Below are 23,987 nucleotides of genomic sequence, written 5' to 3' on the forward strand. Positions count from 1 at the left end.
TATAATTTGGATTCGGGGACTGCAAACAGAACATCTGAAGAAGTGGGAAAGAAACACCAAGCTCATTACGTTTTCCCCAGAAAGGCCGACACACAGACAGAGACCGATGACTCCTCTCAGAGATGCTTCACGTCCCACGTGCTAGACTAAGTGACTATATTTTATTTCAAAAAAACAAAAACACTTAAGGATCCCTAGCATCCTTAAATCCACTCATAAAAGGTGTAGCTGGGTTAGCTGGGAAAGAAAATATAAAATACAGAGAAGCGGCTACAATGGGAGGAAAGGGGAGAGCCTAGGATTAAGGAAGGGTATGTAGAGGTCCTTCAACTTGGATCTGTAGTGCTTAGTTTTAAAAAAATCTTTAAACAAATATGGCCAAAAATTAAATATGACAAACAGGGTGGATGTTTGCTTTGTTATTTTTCAATGCCAATCTATTATTTTGGGAATGTTTCAATTAAAATCTAGCATAAGCATGTATCTGATCAGCTTTTACCTGAGTGTAAACTCTTCTGCAGTTTAGAATCCAGATCATTTGGTACAAAGCCTAGTGCATTACTAGGCTCAGTATCTCTTCGTATAGAACTTAAAAGGTGACAGAAAAACTGATTATCTGGTTCATTATTCATTCCTTTCCAAATAAAGCAGTTTCATCTAGATGAAAAAAAGAACCAACAAAAATGGAGATAACAAGAGATGTTCACTGGTATAAAATGTATAACTATTTCCATTTTATATAGTCTGTGATTTTGAGTTAGAAAGACTCGTTAAGATAGTACATATGTGTCCACTTGTACAGAGGCTCAAGTGATTCATTCATTTAAAATTTATTTAATTTCAACCACGTAACAGACCCTGTGTTAAATACTAAGAATACAGAGATGAATAAGAAAAGATCCCTGTTCTTATGGGGTTCACAATTAAAAAAATCCTGACAAAGAATTAACATAAACCACGATAAATGTTATAAAAAGAAATGTACGTGGTGATATGTAAGCACTCAATGAGTATTGAAAAGAATGTTAATTCTCCTTGAGAAAGCAGGGAAGGTTTCAGAGAAAGGATAACATTTGAGGTGAGATAAGTAATGAGTAGAAGGTCAATAGAAAGAAAGAGAAGATAATATGTTACAGGCAGGAATGAAAAAATATGTATGTATACAGTTGGTCCTCATTATTCATAGTCAGTATTTGCAAAGTCACCTACTCACTAAAATTTATTTGTAACCCTAAAGTTAATACTACTTTCACAGTCATTCATGGACATACACAGAGTGACAAAAAAATTTAGTTGCCTGAAGCACACGTTCCCAGCTGAGGTCAAACAAGGCAGCACTCACTCTGACTTTAAAAAAAAAAAAAAAAATCTTATCCAAGGATATGTTTATTGATTTTAGAAAGAGAGGAAGTGAGGAGAGGGAAGGAAGGGGAGGGGAAGAGGGAGAGAGAGAGAGAGAGAGAGATCAGTCGGTTGCCTCCCATACCCACCCCAACTGGGGATCAAACCTGCAACATAGGTACAGGTATGTGCCCTGACCAGGAATTGAACCCACAACCTTATGGTATATGAGACAACGCTCCAACCAACTGAGCAACCCGGTCAGGGCCATATTAACTCTTTTAATTCTTACAACCACTCTTTGTGGTATTATTACCCCTTTTTCTCAGACAAGAAAATTGAGGCTTAGGCTTATTCAGTCACAGTACTAGTAATTAACAATCAGGCTACAAACCTGGTTAGTTTGACTACTTTCTATTACATACAGCACGCTGAAGTGGTAGGATATGACTGTGAGAAACATGCCAGGAAAAGAATTCATAAGACAAGGTAAATTATTAGAGAAGAGGTCAAATTTGACAGAAGTTTTACTTAGGTGCCTATGAGCTGGCAGAAAGGCTAATCATTAAGGTACAGCTGAAACGTAAGATGCAATGAAGTGAAAGAATATGTGCAAGAAATCATAGAAGAAAAGAAAAACTTTTATTTTGGGAGCTTTAGAAATATTTTTTAGGGAAGAACACTAAAGTACAAACAAAATTTAAATAAAAGAATTTTCTAGCTATATATATTCCAGCTGGAGTTAGCTAGGTAACAAAAAAGTGGAGAGTTAACTTACTGAGCATCAACTCTGTGAACAGGATAAAGAAAGTGAAAGAATCCAGAAAACCAGCAAGGAAAACACTGAAGCATCTCTCCATTTAGTTTGACCGTTAGAAGAAATAAACCTTAGTTGGACTTAGCAGATTTAGTGAAAAACTTGGTACAAATAAACTAACTCAGTGGGTTTGAACAGTTCAATGGATGTGGCAAAATACGAAAGGAAGAAACTAAGATCCAGAAAGACTAAGTCACTGCCCATTGACAAAAAAGACCTGGCTTCTGTCCATATCTCTGACCTCTCCTACCACACTCCCCTTCATGTGCTAAGCTCCAGTCACACAAGTCTGTTTTCTGACTCCTGATCACACCTAGTTTATCCCCTTTGCACTTTCAGTTCCTTCAGCTTAGAATACGCTTCTCACAAATATTTACATAGCTGGCTCCTTTTTAAATGCCATCTGCACAGGAACACCTTCCCTGTTACTAAAGTTTAAGTAATTTTACCCCCAATAACTCTCTATTCCTATGTTTGATTTTGTTCAAAACACCACCACCTGTAATTATCTAATTATTTTGTCTGAGTGTCTACTGTCTGCCTCCCGCAGTAGAACAGGAGTTCCTTGAGGGTAGGGACTATGTCTGTCTATTCACTCTAGTATCCCCAGTGCCTAACAGGGCATGACACACAGCAGGCATTCAATATGTATTTTTAGAATGAGTGACTGAAAGAAGACGGAATTAAGATAGTGCCAAACAATAATGAGAATTAAGCCAAAAGTTTTTAAATACCTCTGTTCTAGGCATTTGACTTTGCACCTTCATACACATTATCCCTAAGAAGCATTTAGGATTTTAACATATACATTCTATATGTTAACCAACATTACACTTTGCTTATTTTTCTGTTCTCATATTTTTATACCATTTTATCTCATTTGATTGCCTTGATGTATTTTATGAGCTTTGTAAGCCACCTCTAATACTTTATGTATATAAATTATCTCATCTAATAAAGATGTAATTATGTACCCAGATCTTTGAAACTAGAGCATTTCAGAGACTTGAAGTAACATTTTAAAAATGCAAGAAAAAATTTACTCATATACTAGAAAAGTGAAAGTTCCAAAGGTAAGAGCTGGCCAAATATATTCCAAGTAATCTGAGAAAGCATGGAGGGAAAAATGAACATTGTAATGACTCCCCTCACCTAAGTCTCATCTACACTACTTTAATATTTTGGTTACTGAATATGAACACCCTATATTTCAGAGGATTCTATGTGTGGGTGTAGTAAATCATCTTCAAGACACTCCTTTTAGTAGCATTAAAGTATCTTAGGGTCATCAACAGGATATTAAGAGCAATTTCAATTCAACTGGAGCAACTTACAATTTCCTTTTTTTGTATTTGGTGAATTATTTGGAGACATTTTCTAAAATTTATGTACTGTTATTGTACAACAACCCAGAAAAAGCATTTTGTATAAATATGTTCACCTGTCAACAGGATGCTAAAGAGCTTGTTTAAATAAGCATCAAATTATTTTAAAAACAGTATGCCATTCCTTTATATTGCCTTTGTGAATTTGGTACCTATTTTTTGATTCTCTGTGCTTAAAGCAGCAGAAAATAGTTCATTTCCCAGGAAGGTGGTTGAAAGGGCAGACCTATAGATTTGAAGTCATGCAATACTCATGAAGAGCTAGAGTAAAAATCACTGAGATGTTGTTTACATTTCTTTTGAGACGAAGTAAGGTCAGAGTATATGACCATCGTGGGTGGGTAGTATGAACTGAAAGCTGTATTGAAAGCAAGTGACTGTGAGAGAATCTATGTCCCCTGAGACAGGGTCTCCTTATTGTCTTTATAATAAGAAATGAGTATTGTAGGTTTTAGTTCAAACATGAGCTCAGGTAATAAGATCAGTACTTTCTAAGAACTTTGCAATGCTTTGAAAGCTACCTTTACACTTCTGACTTAAATAAAAGTATACTATAGAGATATACATATGACATGTACACAGAGTTAAGTATTTGCTAAAGTACATACTAAATTATCAATTATTAAAATTTAAAATTATTTATTGAATAATTTGTTAATGCATATTTTTATTCAGAATGAAATATTTGTCCAAAATTAGAGCAATATATTAGACCATTTATGTCATAAATGGGAACATATTAAATTTTTTAAAGCAAAATACCAATTCAATAAAACCATAGTGGAGGAAGAAACTCCATGATTCCATGCTAAGAGTTTCATTTTAGTGTTTATCTGTAGATGCCAAAACTACTCATAAAAAATTCACAAAATAGCTTATTTTAAAACTAATATGAATGAATAGCACAGTAGGATATTTCCATAAAAATGGTGTTTGCTAAATCTGTTACGTTATTATTGCCTTTACTCATTATATAAAGGCCATGAGAGGCATGGTCAGCAAAGAATATCATAAATGAGTATTTTCTTGCCAAAACCTCTTACATACTGTTAAATAATAATGCTCAAGGCTCAAGTTCGCTACGTATCTAACAAGAAACTGAATGAACATGACAATAACTAAATCTTAAGTACATGCCCAAATCGTTATTTATTTCCATATATCCAATTTCCTAATACAAAGCTGCTCCAAGTTTTATGTTTGTTTTAGACCATACAGTAATCCCCTTTACCTGTAGTTTCATTTTCCGTGGTTTGTTACCTATGGACAACCACAGTCCAAAAATATTAAATGGAAAATCCCAGAAATAAACAATCCATAAGTTTTAAATTAGAGGTCAGGTACCCTGATGAAATCTTGCACCTCCCCTTCCCTATCCCATCCATGAAATGAATCATCTCTTTGTCCAGTGTATTCATGGTGTATAGCTATCAGCCTGTTAGGCACTTAACAGCCCTCTCAGGTGTCAGATTGGTTATATATTTGACAGAGAGAGCCCACATTCACATAATTCTTACTACAGTACATTGTCAAATGGTTCTATTTCATTATCAATTATTGTTGCTAATCTCTTACTGTGCCTCATTTATAAATTAAACTTCATCATAGGAATGTATATACACGGTGGGGGAAAAAGTAGGTTTATAGTTGTGAGTCTGTGAAACAGTTTATCCTTGTATTATTTTTTAAAGTATATTTTATTGATTATGTAGTTACAGTAGTCTCAATTTTCTTCTCTTTGCTCCCCTCTACCCAGTACCCCGTTTCCCTCCAGCAATCCCTCCCTTAATTCATGTCCATGTGTTGTGCATATAAGTCCTTTGGCTTCACCTTTACTGTTATTATTAATAATTTATTAATATTTATTACAAATATTATAAATAGTATTACTTATTATTCTTAACTTCCCCCTGTCTATTTTGTACCAATCAATTATGCTTCTTAATTCCTGCATCATTTCCCCATTTCTCCCCTTCCCCTTCCCAGCTGATAACCCTCCAAATGATCCCCATCCCTATGATTCTGCTCCTTTTATGATTTGCTTAATTGGATTTTGTTTTCATTTTTTTGGATTCAGTTGTTGATAGTTGCGAGTTTGTTGTCATTCTAATGTTCATAGTTTTGATCTTCTTTTTCTTAAATAAGTCCCTTTAACATTTCATGTAATAATGACTTGGTGATGATGAATTCCTTTAGCTTTACCTTGTATGGGAAGCACTTCTTCTGCCCTTCCATTCTAAATGATAGCTTTGTTGGGTAGAATAATCTTGGTTGTAGGTTTTTGCTTTTCATCACACTGAATACCTCCTGACAGTCCCTTCTTGCCTGCAAAGTTTCTTTTGAGAAATCAGCCAACAGTCTTATAGGCACCCCTTTGTAGTAACTCTCTGCTTTTCTCTTGCTGCTTTTAAGATTCTCCCTTTATCTTTTACCTTTGGCATTTAATTATGATGAGTCTTGGTGTGGTCCTCTTTGGGTCTACCTTGTTTGGGACTCTCTCTGCTTCCTGTGTGCCTATTCTCTTAGCCAAGTTTGGGATATTTTCCTTCATTATCTTCTCACATAAACTTTCAATTTCTTGCTCTTCCTCTTCTCATTCTGATTCGGATGTTGGCACGTTTAAAGTTGTCCCAGAGGTTCCTAAGCCTCTCCGTATTTCTTTCAATCCTTGTTTCCTCATTCTGTACTGGTTGACTGTTTTTTTTTCTTCTTTATGTTCCAAATCAGTGATCTGAACCCCAGTTTCCTTCCTTTCACCAATGGTTTTGTGTGGATTTTCCTTCGTTTCATTTAGCATAGCCTTCACTTTTTCCCTCATGTGTTTGCCATACTTAAGCATATCTGTCAAGCCTGTGAGCATCTTTACCACCAGTGGTTTGAACTCTGCATCTGTTAGGTTGGCTATCTCCTCGTCGCTTAGTTCTCCCACTGGAACCTTGATCCGTTCCCTCTTTTGGTCTATACTTCTCTGTCTCCTCATCTTGACAGGCTCCTGTGTTTGTTTGCCTCTGTGTCTTAGGTAGAGCTGTCACACCTGCTATGTTGTAAGGGGAGGAGCCTTAGGTATTTGTCAGTACAGGCGACCCGTTTCACCACGTTGTGGCACTGTATGTGAGGGAGGGGTCTGAAAGGGAACAATGCCGTTTGCTCAGCACTCACCCCTTTTCCAGGCACCTCTCCCACTTCTGTATGAGATTGGTGCCTCTCTAGCTGTTACCCTGGCCATCGTTCCCAGAGTGGGTGGGTCTGTGGACAATCTAGGACTGTGGGGCCCCTTTAAACAAGCAGACTCTACAGTCAGAAGCAATGAGGCTTTATTTTCCCCAGTGCTGGAACCGTGAGCTGTGTGGTCTGGTCTGGTGCTGGGAGTGCTTCCCAGGTGTCCCTCCCTAGTTTTAAAAACATATGATTGTGCTTTCTACTGGCCTGCTGCTGCCAGCACCATACCACGTCCTCTCTGCCCCAGCTCCACCCCTCCTACCTGTCTGGATAAGTATTTCTTCTTTATATCTTTGTTTGTTGGACTTCCATGCAGCTTGATTTTCTGGAACTTCTGGTTGCCTCTCGTTTTGAGGTATTCCTTCTTAGTTGTGGAGGGAGATGCAGCGTGTCTGTCTACACCTCCATCTTGGCCGGATATTCTTGTATTTTTTATTAATTATTGTATTATTTTCCATATGAGCAACTGTAAACCTACTTTTGCCGTGTCTTGTATATAGGGTTCAGTACTATCTGTGATCCAGGCATCCCCTGGGTGTCTTGGAACACATCCCAGTCAGAGGAGGAAACTATTCAACACTAAATACAGACACCATTCTAGAAACTGAATGATAGTCATACAATCCCTTATCCAAAGCTCTTGGAGTTAACACTGTTAATGGAATTTCAAATCATTTGTCTACTAACCTCCAGACCAATTTTTTCTAAAATAACAAATATAAAAAAATATAAGAGCCACTAAATTGTTGAATATTCAGGCAGACTAAGAGATGTCACTGAATAATAGTATTTAAAGTTTAAAAACATGGATTATGGTTCCATCACTGTCTATCATTAATTTTATAATATAGATCAAGTAGTACTCTTATACTTTAATAGCAACCTTTTATATTTAAGAACTGAATAAATTTCAAAGATGAAAATGGACAATAAGATAATGCCTGAAAACCTTCTTAGAAAACATAGATTATAGGTAATGAAGGAATAGTATATAAGTGCCTTTCACTGAAGGAAATCTGTCTTTACTGCAGAATTTTTTTCTAAACCAAATCTATTAACACAGTTCTTAATATATTTAACTATAACTCCAAAATTAGATATTTCTATATGTTATAAATATAAAATCCTAAAATTAAAACACCTTAGAAGTTTCTGAATCATAAAAATAGAATATGTTAAGTCAACCAATTTAGATTTCAAAAAAATTTTTAATTCAATAAATTCTTAAGCCAGATTATAGAGTTGCTCTAAAAATAAAAAAGAACTGTACTTTTGAATATAAATATTCTAAATGCATTAAGAAAATCAACAATGAAGCTCTAATACTGCAAATTCCTCAGTTTCATTCTAATTGCTACATGGGAACTAAAATAAGAACCCAGATTTATTAGAAAAGCAGAAAGAGAATATTAAAATACAAGAAACTACATGTAAACAATGTATTATGTAGTAGAGCATTATGTACAGGTGTTCAGAGGATAGAGAGATAACTTTTTCTATCCAGTTGTGAATCTCTCACAGTGTTAGGCATAATGTAGGAGCTCAGCAATTGTTTATGAAATTAATGAACCAACAGGTCACAAAAGAAAACTAATTTTTAAAGCTACTATGAATATACTTATTAACTACAAAAAGAAAAAACTACAGTGGAGAAACCTGGCAAACACCAAATTAAACAAGTCATCAAGGTAAACATCACCAAAAGCAACACATATCAACATCATGAATCCTTTGACATGATGCAATGAAACTTCATTTCTGTGGTGTTTTGCCAAAAATGCATATCTTCTTTCTAAACATGAGAAAATTATCAAACTCAAATGTAGAGAATTCTGTAATATAATTAACCAAATCACTAAAACTGTCAAAGCCATGAAAGGCAAAGAAAGACTGAGCAACTGCTACAGACTGGAAGAGATTAAGGAGAAATAACAACTAAATAAAATATGGGATGCAGGATAAGATCCTAGGACAGAAAAGGGCATTAGCAGAAAAGGTGGTGCGATTTGAATAAGTAATAAAGTTTCTTTAATACTATAGTACCAGGGTTTATACTATAGTTATATAAAATAGTCACATTAGAGGAAGTGAGGTAAGGGATATAAAGAAATGTTATACCATTTTTACAACTTTTTTGTAAGTATAAAACTAGTTCAAAAATATTTTAATAAACAAAATTAATGCTATAGTGGAAACACAATACAACTAGTAACATTTCCAAAACCATTTACAATAATTTAGAAAATTTTTGAAATATTTAGGTATAAACCTAACAAAACACATAGCATATATATGCTGAAAACTGAAAAATGCTGATGAAATAAAAGATGAGAATGCAGACTGGTGCCGCCACTATGGAAAAAGGTATGGAATTTCCTCAAAAAACTAAAAATGGAACTGCCTTTTGATCCAGCAATCCCACTGCTGGGATTATACTCCTGAAACAGAAATTCAGAAAAACCTATGCACCCCAATGTTCATAGCAGCGTTATTTGCAATAGCCAAGTGCTGGAAACAGCCTAAGTGTCCATCAGTAAATGGATGGATCAAACTGTGGCACATTTACACAACGGACTACTACGCAGCAGAAAGAAAGAAGGAACTCCTACCGTTCGCAACAGCATGGATGGAACTGGACAGTATTATGCTAAGTGAAATAAGCCAGGCAGTGAAAGACAAATACCTTATCTCACCTATAAGCGGAACCTAATGAACAAAAACAAACAAATGAGCAAAACAGAGCCAGTGATGTGGAAATAAACAAACTGACAGTGACCAGAGTGGAAGTGGGAGGGGCGTATCAGGGGAAAGAAGGGGAAGGGTCCAATTAAGAAGCAAGTATAAAGAATCCATGCACATCAACAACAGGGTGGGGACTGACTGTGGGAGTGAAGGCAGGGGAAAGCAATGGGGGAAAAAATGGGACAACTGTAACTGAACAATTTTAAAAAAGATGGCTTAAATAACTGGAGATAGTGTATTCTTAGCATAGTAAAGATGTGAACTCAAACAAAATTGATCTGAAGTTGCTTTAATGAAATTCTTATGAAAATCCTAACAGGTCATTTTTGTAGATTTTGTAGATATAGACAGCTATTTCTAAAACTTATATGGGTGAAACTAATATAATACTGTATATTAATTATAATTTAAAATAATTTTTTAAATAAATAATAAAACTTATATGAAAAGGCACATTAATTAGAATAGCTAAAATAATTTTGAAAAGCCCTTTGGCTACTGAGCAGCACCATGGCAGCTGGCAAGAACAAGCACCTTACGAAAGGTGGCAAAGAAAGAGCCAAGAAGAAAGTGGTTGATCGATTTTCTAAGAAAGATTGGTATCATGTGAAAACAATAGCTATGTTCAATGTAAGAAATATTCGAAAAACATTAGTCATGAGAAGTCAAGGAACCAAATCACACCTGATGGTCTCAAGAGTCGTGTTTTTGAAGTGAACCTAGCTGATCTGCAGAATGATTAAGCTGCATTTAGAAAATTCAAGCTAATCACTGAGGATGTTCAGGGCAAAAACTGCCTAATTTCCATGGTGTGGCTCTTACCCATGACAAAATGTGCTATTGGCAGATCATGACTGAAGCTTATGTTGATGTCAAGACTACCAATGGTTATCTGCTTCACCAATTGTGTTGGTTTTACTAAAAAATATATAAGTAACAATCAGATCTGAAAGATCTCTTAATGCTCAGTATCAACAGGTCTCCCCAATCTGGAAAAGATGATGGAAAACATGACCCAAGAGGTGCAGACAAATGACTTGAAAGAAGTGGACACCCTAACCAGCATGGCTCAGATGGTTGAGCATTGTCCCACAAAACAAAAAGATCATCAGTTTGATTCCTGATCAGGACACATGCTTGGGTTGCAGGCCCAGTCCCCAGTTGGTGTGCGTGCAAGAGGCAACCATCAATGTTTCTCTCCCTTTCTCCCTCTCTTTCCCTCTATCTAAAAATAAGTAACTAAAATCTTTAAAAAAATAAAGAAGTGGTCAATAAATTGATTCCAGGTAGCATTGGAAAAGACATAGAAAAGACTTGCCAATCTATTTATCTACTCCATGATGTCATTGTTAGAAAGATCAAAATACAGAAGCGGCCCAAGTTTGAACTGGGAAAACTCATGGAGCTTCACGGTGAGGTTAGCAGTTCTGGAAAAGATACTGGGTAGAGATAGGTGCTAAAGTTGAGAGAGTTGATGGATATGAGCCAAGTCCAAGAATCTGTTTAAAATTCAGACTTCTAATGGTGACAAAAAATCCTTTTTGTGATATTGTAAAAAAAAAAAAAAGAATTATGAAAAGAAAAAATGGGAGGAATCACACTATCCTTTTAAAAACATGCTACATAGATAAAAATAATAAAGATAGTATTGGTAGAGATTGATACAGAGATCAATAAAACAGAATAGAGACTAGACATAGACTCAGACATGTATGAACAGCTAACTTTTGACAAAAGTATAAAAGCAATTCAATGAGAAAAGGACAGTTTTTTTTTTTTTAGGGTGTTTTATTTTCTATATAGAATTTTTATTTTGTTTTTCAATTACAGTTGTCCCATTTTTCCCCCATTGCTCCCCCCACCCAGCCCACCCCTTCTCCCACAATCATATCCCTCCCCGTTGTCCATGTCCATGAGTCATTCATACACATTCTTTGACTAAACCCTTCCCTAACTCATCCCCCTTTTCTCCTTCCCCCCTCCCCTCTAATAACTGTTATTCTGTTCCTTGTTCTATTTAGTTCCTTTGTTTGTGTTGTTCTTCAGTTTCCTGTATTGGGTGGTATCATATGGTATTTTTCTTTCTTTGCCTGGCTTATTTCACTAAGCATAATTCTCTCTAGTTCCATCCATGATGTCGCAAATGGCAGGAGTTCCTTCTTTCTTTCTGCTGCATAGTATTCCATTGTGTAAATGCACCACAGTTTTTTGATCCACTCATCTACAGATGGGCACTTAGGCTGTTCCCAGCATTTAGCTATTGTAAACAGTGCTGCTATGAACATAGGGGTGCATAAGTTCTTTTGAATTAGGATTTTAGGAGTTTTGGGGTATAATCCTAGCAGTGGTATCGCTGGTTCAAAAGGCAGTTCCATTTTTATTTTTTTGAGGTAATTCCATACTGTTTTCAATAGTGGCTGCACCAGTCTGCATTCCCACAAACAATGCACTAGGGTTCCCTTTTCTCCACATCCTCACCAGCACAAGTTGTTTGTTGATTTGTTGATGATGGCCATTCTGACAGGTGTAAAGTGATATCTCTGTGGTTTTTATTTGCATCTCTCTGATGGCTAGTGATCTTGAGTATTTTTTCATGTGTCTATGGACCTTCTGTATGAAGGATAGTCTTTTTAATAAGTGGTGTTGAGATAACTGGTCATCTCTAAGTGAAAAAAATGAACCTTGACCTAAACCTCACAATTTATACAAAAATTAATCTCCAAATGGATCATAGGTCTAAATGTAATACTATAAATCTTTTAGAAGAAAATACAGGAGAAACTCTGGGAAATGCAAATTAAAGCCATCCTAAGATACCCATTAGAATAACTAAAATAAAAAGTACTGAAAATACTGTACTCAGTTCAGTAGTGTTCCTTGAAAATTCATGTCCATCTGGAACCTCAGAAGGTGATCTTATTTAGAAAGAGGGTCTTTGCAGATGTAATTAATTAAGATGAGGGTATACTGGATTAGGGTAGATACACCCAAGTCTAATGGGTGGTGGTGTCCTTTAGGACGACCATATGAACACACACAGAAACACAGATCAGACACACCCAAAGAAGGAGACAGCCATATGAAAGACAGAGGCCGAGACTGGAGTTATGCTACCACAACACAAGGAACACCAAGGGTTACCAGCAACTACCAGGAGCTAAGACAGACATATGGGTCAGTTCCTTCCTCAGAGTAATGGCCCTGCCAACACCTGGATTTCTGACTTCTAACATACATAACTGTGGGAGACTATAAACTACCACCTACTTTACAGTAGTGTGTTATGGCAGCCCTAGGAAACAGATACAAATACCAAATGCAAGTAAGTATATGGAACAATAGGTTCTCTCATACACTGCTGGTGGGAATGTAAAATGGTACAGTGATACTCACTACACACTCAGAATGTCAAGTGACACACTGGAAACTGTTTGGCAGTTTCTCATAAAGTTAAACAAATATCTCACAACTCAGCAATCACATTCCTAGGTATTTACCCTGCAGAACTGAGAACTTATATTCACACAAAAACCAGTACCTGAAGCAAGAAAACAACCCCATATATCCTGCAATGAATAAACGGATAAACAAGTTGTCATATCTCCCTAAAATAAAAACTATCAGCAATAGAAAGATATGAACTATCGATACACATAACGGTGTAGATGTATCTAAGGGCATTATACTTACTGAAAGGTCTCAAAAGGTCACATATTAGAACTCCATTTATGTGACATTCTTAAAATGACAAAATTATAGTGATAGAGAACACATCAGTGGTTTTTGGGTGTTAGGGCTGGGTTGTGTCTGTAAAGGGATAGCATGTGCGAGTTTCTTTGGGAGTTCTGTATCTAAATTGTAGTGATGGTCATATGAACGTACACAGGTAATGAAATTTCATGGAACTATACAGCAGAAAAAAATACTTTAAAGAGGAGTACAGATACCATTTGGTGAAATCCAAATAAAGTCAGTAGTTTAGTATTGTACCAATGTCAGTTTCTGGTTTTGATAAGTTTACTATGTATGGTTATATAGTTTGTTCAGCCTACAGAACCCTCTTTTGGTATCTTAACCAAACAAACTGTATACACAGATGCAGGTTGTAATAAATTTGCGTCCATTTGCACTCATATATGAATATTGGGCTTTTTACTCCCTATTATTTGCATGTGTTGGTAGAAATGTGCACTCAGCCAAAAAAGCAGACTTGCCTTGTCTTTTTTCCACCCTTTCACTGATATTGAATTTGGGATACAGAAATAGTTGTTGTTACTTGGGGAATCTGGGTGAAGAATACATGTGAACTCTCTGTACCATTTTTGCAACTTCTATATGAGTCTAAAATTATTAAAAAATAAGTTTTAAAAATTATTTTTATTTTATTATGCAGAGTAAATTTAACTCAACCTACAACCCAGAGTTGGGTGGCAGGGTAGGTGGTAACAGGAGTTGTATAAGATTATTAAATCTTTACCTTCTCAAGTAGGAAACAAAGAGTCAGAATCTACAATTGAAAAAGCAAGAAACAGCAACAGGAACATTATTCAGAGACATATAGGTAAATCCCAGAAGAAGCAACTCAAAACATTAAAAAACAGTTGCCTCTGAGGAGAACTTGGGGATAGTAAAGAACAGAGTAAGAGACTGCTCTATTTTATTACAGCTTTACAGCATACTATTTTACTTTACCAAAAAAATTTAATATGTACTGCACTGAGTAAAAATAAAAATTATTTAAAAAATCTACAGATTCTAATGTTCTACTCCCAGACCTACTGTGTAAACAATCTACATATTTTAATGGCCTAAAACATTTTAACTGGTTACTTCCATTGGATAAAACATTAGTGTAAGATCATGGACTTAAATCTAAATGCAGGCTTTGCCATATCCCATGAACTCAAAAATGCATGCTCAATCCTAGCCAGCAGAATTTAAATAAACACTGAACTCATTACAAAGAAGACTGAGACAGATTTTAAAGGGTCACACAATCCATTACTAGAAGAAAATCTCCTTAAAAGTATATAAAAACCATACAGACAGTAATAATCTTTGTACATGAGATATTTACAAATTGAAACTAATTTCTCTCTTGCAATCTAAAATGATAGCAAGCAATAATTTTTATCATATAATTGGATAAAATATATCTTTTGGGGGGTATCAAATTACTTTATTTGAAAGCATGGTGCAAATGAAGGACATAAGTGGATGATTTGGTACAAGGTATAGAAAAGGTCAAAGTAACTCCAACACGCACATACTGCTTTGGTGACCGGGGAAGTCACTCCCATGGCTGTGGGAAGGCAGCCTAAGACTTAGCTCTTTACTATCTCCCAGAGTGTGCTTGTCAAAGAGATACTCTGCCAGGCCAGATCCAGGGGCCCCCAATCTGCGCAAGTTGGTTACGTGGTCACCCAGTCCTTTGATGGATTTCACCTGCACATCCAGGTAGTGAGTCTCAATGAAGTCACACAAATGAGGGTTATTTTTTTCAGTGGCCTGATTGCGCAAGCCCAGTAGTGACCGATTTGCACTTTTTCCAACTGTAATGCACACTACACTGCATTCAGACCATTCTCCTAGTCACCACAGTCTGGTTTCTTGATATCCGAAAGGAAGATTCGGCCACCTCACTGGTTCTGCAGCTTCTTCAGTTTCTCAGCATGTTCCCTCTCCACATGAGATGGGTGAAGAAATATTTGGCAAAGTTCTTCAAAGCCACATCACAGCGGTCAAAGTAGTAAAGACATGGACAGGTAGACGTAGGAAGCGTAGAGCTCCAGGATGATTTGGTGGTTGATGGCGGCCTCCAAGTCCTGGTGCGCCTGCAAGGTGGACATGGGCATGGACGTCATGATGGGTGGCGGAGGACAAGTGGCTGCGCAGCGCTGCAGTGGTGGCCTTGGGGCAGTCAGAGGGCGCTATGAGGAGGTGGCAGAAGGATGGATCCGGGCGGCTGGCTGAGATGAGTATTGAGCGCAAGGTTCTGTTCAAACACTGTTGAAGCAGGAAACCACAGCGACTCTCCACGAAGACTTGGATTAAATGTATCTTTAATGTATTCTCCCCCTTCAATATAGCTTATCTTTGAGGTTTGGTTAAATTTTTTTTTTTTCAGATTTAATGTGTTTTATTGATTAAAATATTACATTTGTGCCTATTTCCCTTCCCTCTGCTCCCCTCCACCCGGTGGCCCCCCTCCCTCCAGTTGTCCCCCCCTTTTAGATTATGTCCATTAGTTGTGCATACAGTTCCTCCCAACCTCTCTCCGTCTATTCCATTCCCTCCTACCTTGATCCCCAATTCCTATATCATCTCCCTCCCTTTCCCCATTCCCCCTCCCTGTTAACCTCCCCCCAATATGCTTCCCGTACCCACAGTTCCTTTTCCACTCTCGTTGCCTATTTAGTTTGCCTTTGTTTCATCTCCCTAGCTTCTGTTTTTTTAAACCAGTCCCTTTAACATCTCATATAACAGTGGTTTGGATCTAATGAACTCTTTCAGTTTTATTTTGTCCTGGAAACACTTTCTCTGTCCTTCTATTCTGAATGACAATTTCGCTGGATAGAGTATTCGTGGTTGTAGGTTTTGGATTTTCATTACTTTGAATATTTCTTGCCAGTCTCTTCTTGCCTGTAGGGTTTCCCTTGAGAAGTCAGCTGATAGTCTAATTGGGACCCCTTTGTACATAATTCTTTTCTTCTCTCTTGCTGCTTTTAAGATTCTCTCTTTATCTTTAATTTCTGACATTTTGATTATAATGTGTCTTGGAGTGGTTCTCCCTGGGTCCAGTCTCTTGGGAACTCTCCTTGCTTCCTGGACCTGCAAGTCTATTCCCTTCCCCAAGTCTGGGAAGTTCTCCTTTATTATATTTTCACTCAATTTTTCAAGTTCTAGTTCATCTTCCTCATTCTCTGGCAAACCAATGATTCTTATGTTGGGCCTTTTATAGCTGTCCCAGAGGTTTCTGATCCTCTCATTGTTGCTTCCCATTTCCTCTCGCTGCATTGGTTGACTGCTTGTTCCTTCTCCATATTCCAGTTTGTTGAAATGAACTCTGGATTTTTTTTTCTCACCATCTATCTCGTATGTGGTTTTGTTCCTTTCGTTATGAAAGTTTTTCACTTCTTTCTTATCTTTTTCCTGCTCTTTTGTGAATTCTGTAAGCCACCTGATAACAATGGCCCAGAACTGAGCCTCTGACAGGTTTCTTATCTGTTCATCTGTCAGGTTCTCTATCTGCTGCCTGGTGAGTTGTGTCACCGGTATTTCTATAGTTGTCTGCCTCATTTTGACAGATGCGTTTTGTTTTCTTGGGCCGGCTGTCGGGGGCAGTGCCTGTGTACTCGTAATGACCCAGCGACCGGCGCCGTTTGGCGTCACAAGTCAGCGACCGGCGCCTGTCTGCGACCTATTTCGCAGCCCTGTGGTGCTTTCTTTGGGGGCGGGGGTCCAAGATGGATTCACACAGTTATTCAGCTAGGAGACCGGGATCCGTCCTCCCGCCCCCCTGGGCCTCACTGTTCAAGGCGATGCGGCAGCCGCTCTCCCCAGCGCCGGGGTCGCGCACCGACAGGGGCTTGACCGCAGCCGGGATTCCTCGCCGCCCTGCCGCTGTCCAGGTGCGACCGCAAACAGCACTGCCCTCTTTAACTCTTACCTGCCCAAATGGCACCGCTGGTTTATAACTTCATATGTTGGACTTCCGTGTAGTTTTATTTTCTGGAATTTCTAGTTATCCTTTGTTTTGAAGTAGTTGTATTCCTCTCTAGTTGTAGAGGGAGACCTAGCGTGTCCGTCTAAGCCTCCATCTTGGCCGGAAGTCGAGGTTTGGATCTTCGAGGTTTGGTTAAATTTTAGTTGTCATAACAACCTCAGTAAACCCTTCATTGCTGCAGATATCTGTAGCTATTTATAAATGCAACAGCTGGATCTGTCCAGCTAACTTTCTTTTATAAGAGGCTAAAGCAGTTTTCACTTGCTCTGAATAAAATTGAGAAAAATATTAGGGACCATTAGAAGTAAAACATTTCTACATTTTAAATATAGAAATAAGGGGGGTAGGCTGGGGGGGGAAATGGGACAACTGTAATTGAAAAACCAAAAATAAAAAAAAATAAAAAATAAAAAATAAATATAGAAATGTACTATGAACTATATAGAATAAGTAAAAAATAAAGAAATTACTGTATTTTCATTGCATTATTTCCTGAAGAAACATCATGTTAATGCAAAGCTTTCTAAACTGTTAACTGTTTTCTGAATTGAAATATACTTAGTATGTTAAATGAATTTCTTCTCTCCGTACTTAAAAAATGCAAGACAATACACAAAAAAGTAAACACTGGCACTTACATAAAACAACCCTTATTAGCAGCTAAGGCAACATAAATGAACTTGAATAAAAAAGAATAACTGAATCCTTTTTCTTTTCAAAATGATTGTAATGGTTCTGATAAAATGATGAATAATAATTAGACTGAAGAGATGTCAATCTTAACTGATATGCGTTTTTCAGTATACATGATTTAAAAATAAATGGTTTATTCTCCAGCATCTAGCAGTTGATTAGCAGCTTCTTACAAAAGATCTAAGCCCATGCTACAGTCTCAGAAAGTGTTAGCTCAAAAGAGCACCCAGATTAAAACTACCATAATTAGGACAACCTACTGTTTTTACCCACAAAAAAAAAAAGTTTTAAATTATGTGTAAATAAATTTATTTACTGATAATCATTACATGTATTTTTACCCTGGATTGAGATTTCTGTCTATGTGCTCATCTCCTTTCAACCCTCAACCCTGTATACAGGAGTGGGAAAAAGAAGGTTTACAGTTGTGAGTATGTGAAACAGAGTTCATTCTTGTATTATTATTTATTAGTTATTGTATTATTTTCTATATGAACAACTGTAAACCTCCTTTTGCCCACCCCTGTAATATAATCAGTATATTTGGGAATAGTCTATTATCTTGTATTAAAATTAAATCAAGGAACAAGTATAAATGACCCACAGACATGGACAACAGGGTGGGGACTGACTGTGGGAGGGGGTGGAGGTGGGTGGGGCAGAGGAGAGCAACGGGGAAAAATAGGACAAATGTAACAGAACACTAAACAAAGAAACAAAAAAAGAAGACTATCTCTTACTTTTGCAAAGTTAACTTTAAAAAGTAAATAAAATAAAATGTGTTTGTTTTCACACAAAAAAATTACATTTCACACCTTGTTTATATTTAATCTAATCTATGCTTAATTTTATAATAGTTGTTTTGCAATAATTAAACAGTGTACAAAACACAGTTTCCTTAGGAAAAATAGCAAGAACCAATCCAAATAGCGGCAATGTTATTTCCAAATTTCAAAGGATAATTATAGATGCATAAGCACCATTCTCCTATATTCATTACTATTGTATTTTTATATAAAGCATATCCAATTATTAAATGAGGTTTTTTCCCTTTCATCTAAATCTTTCAAAAACTAGCATCATCACAACTCTAAGAAACCATTCCTGTGCCTGGAATTTCAAGTAAGTCTGTCTTTCATACAAGTACCCACATGATTATTTTCCCATTAGTCTTTTAGTTCCTTTCCTGCCCATTTCATTCCTTGAACAATTTATCAGAAGTCTTACATGACAGGAATATGCTCATTTCAGCTTTTCTTCAACTAGATACAATTTTTCTTGGGTGACAGAACTGAGAATACAAATTTATTCTTTTTTTTAAGATTTTATTTTTAAAAGAAGGGAAGGGAGGGAGAAAAAGTGTGTGTTTGCCTCTCTTGCGCCCGCAACTGGGGACCTGGCCCGCAACCCAGGCATGTGTTCTAACTGGGAATTGAACCAGTGACCCTTTGGTTCACAGGCTGGCACTCAATCCACTGAGCCAAACCAGCAAGGGCCAAATTTATTCTTATATTTTGCCTTTACAGCTTAAAAAGTGCTCAAATAAAATTATATTATCTGATGGACATATAAAGCTTTGACATAGGTATGAAAGATATTCTCACTTTGAAAATCAGAAAAAATTAGGCTGGAAGGGCTTGCTGTAGGTCAAACAAGAAGAGCAAGAAAAACTCAGCTCTCCTGACACTACTTTTAAACAACACTCTGAAGCCTCACTATTTTATAAGTGACAAGGAGAAAGTGGGGCAACTGACTTTGGCTACCTGCAGTTGTTACTGACCCTGAACACACAATCAATTACAATCTATATTCTCCCACAGCCAGTCCAGACAGTATGGCAGATCTGCCTGATATCACAGCTTTCATTATCAACCAGAGGCTTAACTTATGCTTGTTAGGATTACAATAGGATCCCACCCCCCACCCCCACAAAAAAGTGCATGATATTACAGAAAAGAAACACAGATTAGATATAAATTTTCACATTTCCTATTTCATGGTCAATCAGTATTTAAAACATGAATCATCTTAATTCAAAGAGCAAGTTTACATATGCCTATGGGCTACACCTTTAGGAATGTGAACACACTATTTTTAGGAAACACTTATGCCTAGTATAAAGCCAGAACAGAAGTGGGGATATAAATTGGCTCCATCTTTGATATTCTTCCTACCAGCTAACAGTATAGCAAACACTGGTAAGTTGTTCTAAAAATAATTATTAGCTAAACCCATAACAAAATCAGAAAGAGGTTCATATTCCTCTTCCTTTGAAGACAGATTTGGGATTCTCTCCCCTCACCCCACCCAAAACATATTTCTAAACTGTACTTTTTAGTTAATAATCCACACTGCAGCTCCTGTTTTATAATGCCTGCTCCTAGTTACATATTTATCTCATTCAGTGCTATCTTTCTTTCTTTGATCTATTTTCCGCTTTTTTGCTGTCATTACTAGCCCACTTCCATTATTTTATCTTTGTTTCCATCACTCTTTTCGGCAAGCCTCATCTCTATCTGGCTATCTTTGTGTTGTACCTACCAGTTTCACTGTGACACCTCCCCCTCAATTCCTACTTAAAGCCTTGCCTTCTTCAATAACTTATGCTTTTTTAAAAATGATCTCTTACTTTTCCCTAATCTCCTTTCAAAATCTCATTACCTTGATGCATCTCAGTAGTTATTAGAAAATCTAGTTGATTAAACTAGTGCATACTAAAAGGTGCATAACTCTTGACTACCTGGTGTCATTGCAGACAGAATGGAAGAGAAACTGGGAAAGGAAAGTTTTCACACAATTCAGCCTATTCCCCTTCCTTGCCTCTAGTAAAGAATAATGAAGTTAGTAAACCAGGAAAATCCTTTCACCAATCTACTGACTGATAAAAATAGGTTCCCCTCATTACTGAAGAATAGTCATTATTCTATTTTCATCTCTTCTATTAGTTTCCTGGTATCCTGGCTGGTTTGGCTCAGTGGATTGAGCGTCGGCCTGCGAGCTAAGTGTCGCTGGTTCGATCTTCCAGTCAGGGCACATCAGAGAAGGAAAACTCTGACTCCAAAAAACCTCCGCTGCCTTGCGGCATACCTCTTCAGGGGAAAGGCTAAGGGAGTAAACCCCGACAGAAAATCCGGAGCCGGAGTCCCTAAGGCGGTTTGACGTTGTAGTCAACACCGGCAACTCCTGCGGCGCACCTGAAGCCAAGCTGTATTGACTCCGTCTTTCCCTTGGACCCTTCAGCTGCGAAGAGAGGGGGGGTCTGCTGCATGGGCAACAGCAGACCCTCCATATCACCCTGCCCAGGCTCTGTAGCTTCAGCTTCACTGGAGAGGACACTCCAGCGTCATCACAAGATGTCGATTCAACACGGGAGGAGACAGATACCATGTCACTCCCGAGTTGGACTGCACAGCCATTCTCGGCGGTGCAGATAGACTCTTAAGAAGCTACACGTCATCGTCTCTCGAGACGGACGGCTGCCGACGAATCCCCACACCATTTCCCCCTTCCTCCTCCTTCCCCCTCCTAGGTGATAACACTCCAAATGATCTCCCTACCTATGATTCTGTTCCTGTTCTAGTTGTTTGCTTTGTTTGTTTGTTGATAGTTGTGAATTTGTTGTCATTTTAATGTTAATAGTTTTGATCTTTTTCTTAAATAAGTCCCTTTAACATTTCATGTAGTAATGGGTTGGTGATTATAAATTCCTTTAGCTTTACCTTGTCTGGGAAGCACTTTATCTGCCCTTCTATTCTGTGAGTACTCCTTTGTAGGTAACTTTCTTCTTTCTTCTTGCTGCATTTAAGATTCTCTTTATCTTGAACCTTTGGCATTTTAATTATGATGTGTCTTGGTGTGGTCCTCTTTGGGTCCAACTTGTTTAGGACTCTCTGTGCTTCCTGGACTTGTATGTCTATTTCTGTCACCAAAATAGGTAAGTTTTCTTTCATTATTTTTTCAAATAAGTTTTCAATTTCTTGCTCTTCCTCTTCTCCTGGCATCCCTATGATTCGGATGTTGGCACATTTGGAGATGTCCCATAGTCTTCTTATCCTATCCTTGTTTTTTTTTTTTTTAATTCTTGTTTCTTATTTCTGTTCCCATAAGACTGTCAGCTGATTTCTAATAAAAAACTGTGATGGCTAGAAGGGACTGGCAACAAATATTACAAGTGATGAAAAGCAAGTACCTACAACCAAGATTACTCTACCCAGCAAAGCTATTATTTAGAATCGAAGGACATTTATAAAGAGCTTCTCAGCCCAGGCTGGTGTGGCTCAGTGGATTGAGCAGCTGCCTGTGAACCAAAAGGTCTCTGGTTTGATCCCAGTCAGGGAACATGACTGGGTACAGGCCAGGTCCCTCGTTGGGGGCATGTGAGAGGCAACCGATCAATGTCTCTCCATCAATGTTTCTCTCTCACATCGATGTTTCTTTCCGTCTTTCTCCCTTCCCCTCTTTCTAAAAATAAATAAATAAAATCTTTATTTTTTTTTTTTAAAAAAAAGCTTCTCAGAAAAAAAGCTAAAGGAGTTCAACACCACCAAAGCAGTATTATATGAAATGTTAAAAGGGTCTTAAGAAGAAGAAAATAAAAAATATGGAAACTTCCGGCCAAGATGAAGGCATAGGTAGACACACTCTGCCTCCTTCCCCATAAAGGAGTACATCTACCTCAAAACCAAAACCAACCAGGACTTCCAGAAAATCAAACTGCATGGAAGTCCAACAAACAAAAATATAAGGAAATAATACTCATCCAGACAGGTACAACAGCTCTACCTAAGACACAGAGGCAAACAAAGGAGGCTGTCAAGTTGAGGAGACAGAGAAGTATGGCCCAAAAAAGGGAGCAGATCAAGGTTCCAGTGGAAGAATAAGTGATGAGGAGACAGACAACCTAAGAGACACAGATGCACTGGTGCATTGGTGATAATGATGCTCACAAACTTGACAGACATGACTGAGTAAGGCAAACACATAAGGAAAGAAGTGAAGGCTATGCTAAGTGAAATGAAGTGATGAAAAGCAAGGGCCTACAACCAAAATTACTCTATCCAGCAAAGCTATCATTTAGAATGGAAGGCAGATAAAGTGCTTCCCAGTCACGGTAAAGCTAAAGGAGTTGATCATCACCAAGCTCTTATTACATGAAATGTTAAAGGGACACATGTAAGAAAAAGAAGATCAAAACTATGAACAATAAAATGACAACAAACTCATATCTATTAACAAATGAATCTTAAAAAAAGAAAACAAACTAAGCAAACAACCAGAACAGAACCATAAATATGGAAATTATATGGAGGGTTGTCAATGGGGAGAGGGAAGGGGGAGAATGGGGGGAAAGGTACAGGGATCAAGAAGCATAACTGGTAGATATAAACGTTAAGAATAGAACAGGAAGTAGAGAAGCCAAAGAACTTATATGCATGAGCCATGGACATGAACTAATAAGGGAGGGGGGATTTCTGGATGGAAGAGAGTTACCAGGCAGAGGGGGGCAAAGGGAAAAAACTGGGACAGCTGTAATAGCATAATCAATAAAATATATTTAAAAATATGAACAATAGAAACTATTTTAACAATATAATCAATAAAATATACTTTTTATTGTGAAAAAGAAAAAAAGAACATTATAATGGCTGGTGTGGCTCAGTAGATTGATCACCAGCCTGCGAACCAAAGGGTTGCCGGTTCTATTGCCAGTTGGGCACATGCCTGGGTTGTGGGCCAGGTCCCCAGGGTGTGTTAGAGGCAACCACACATTGATGTTTCTCTTCCTCTTTTTCTACTTCCCTTCCCCTCTCTCTAAAAATAAATAAAATCTTTTATTAATTGGCAATAAGTACATAGCTATCAACAACTGAATCTAAAATAAACAATAAATGAGCAGGACAGAAACAGAATCATAGATACGAAGACTGTTTGGATGGTTGCCAGATGGGGGGTGGTACGGTTCAGGGAGGTGTGTGAAAAAGATGAAGGGATTCAGAAGTTGCTAATTACAGAATAGTCATGGGGATGGTAAAGTACATCATAGGGAACAGAGTAGCCAAAGAAC

The 23,987-nt window shown here is 37.5% G+C and overlaps 1 protein-coding gene and 1 pseudogene across 1 annotated transcript in view; one reads left to right on the forward strand and one right to left on the reverse strand.

Annotated features, from left to right (window-relative positions):
- The window catches only part of PPM1E (protein phosphatase, Mg2+/Mn2+ dependent 1E), a 107,496-nt gene that overhangs the window by 45,451 nt on the left and 38,058 nt on the right, over window positions 1–23,987 (reverse strand). The gene's annotated exons all lie outside the window — the stretch shown is intronic.
- LOC149998168 (small ribosomal subunit protein eS1-like) lies at window positions 10,015–15,254 on the forward strand (annotated as a pseudogene).

This window comes from Furipterus horrens, unplaced genomic scaffold (assembly GCF_987537825.1).
Source record: "Furipterus horrens unplaced genomic scaffold, mFurHor1.1.pri manual_scaffold_11, whole genome shotgun sequence".
NCBI classification, from domain to species: domain Eukaryota; kingdom Metazoa; phylum Chordata; class Mammalia; order Chiroptera; family Furipteridae; genus Furipterus; species Furipterus horrens.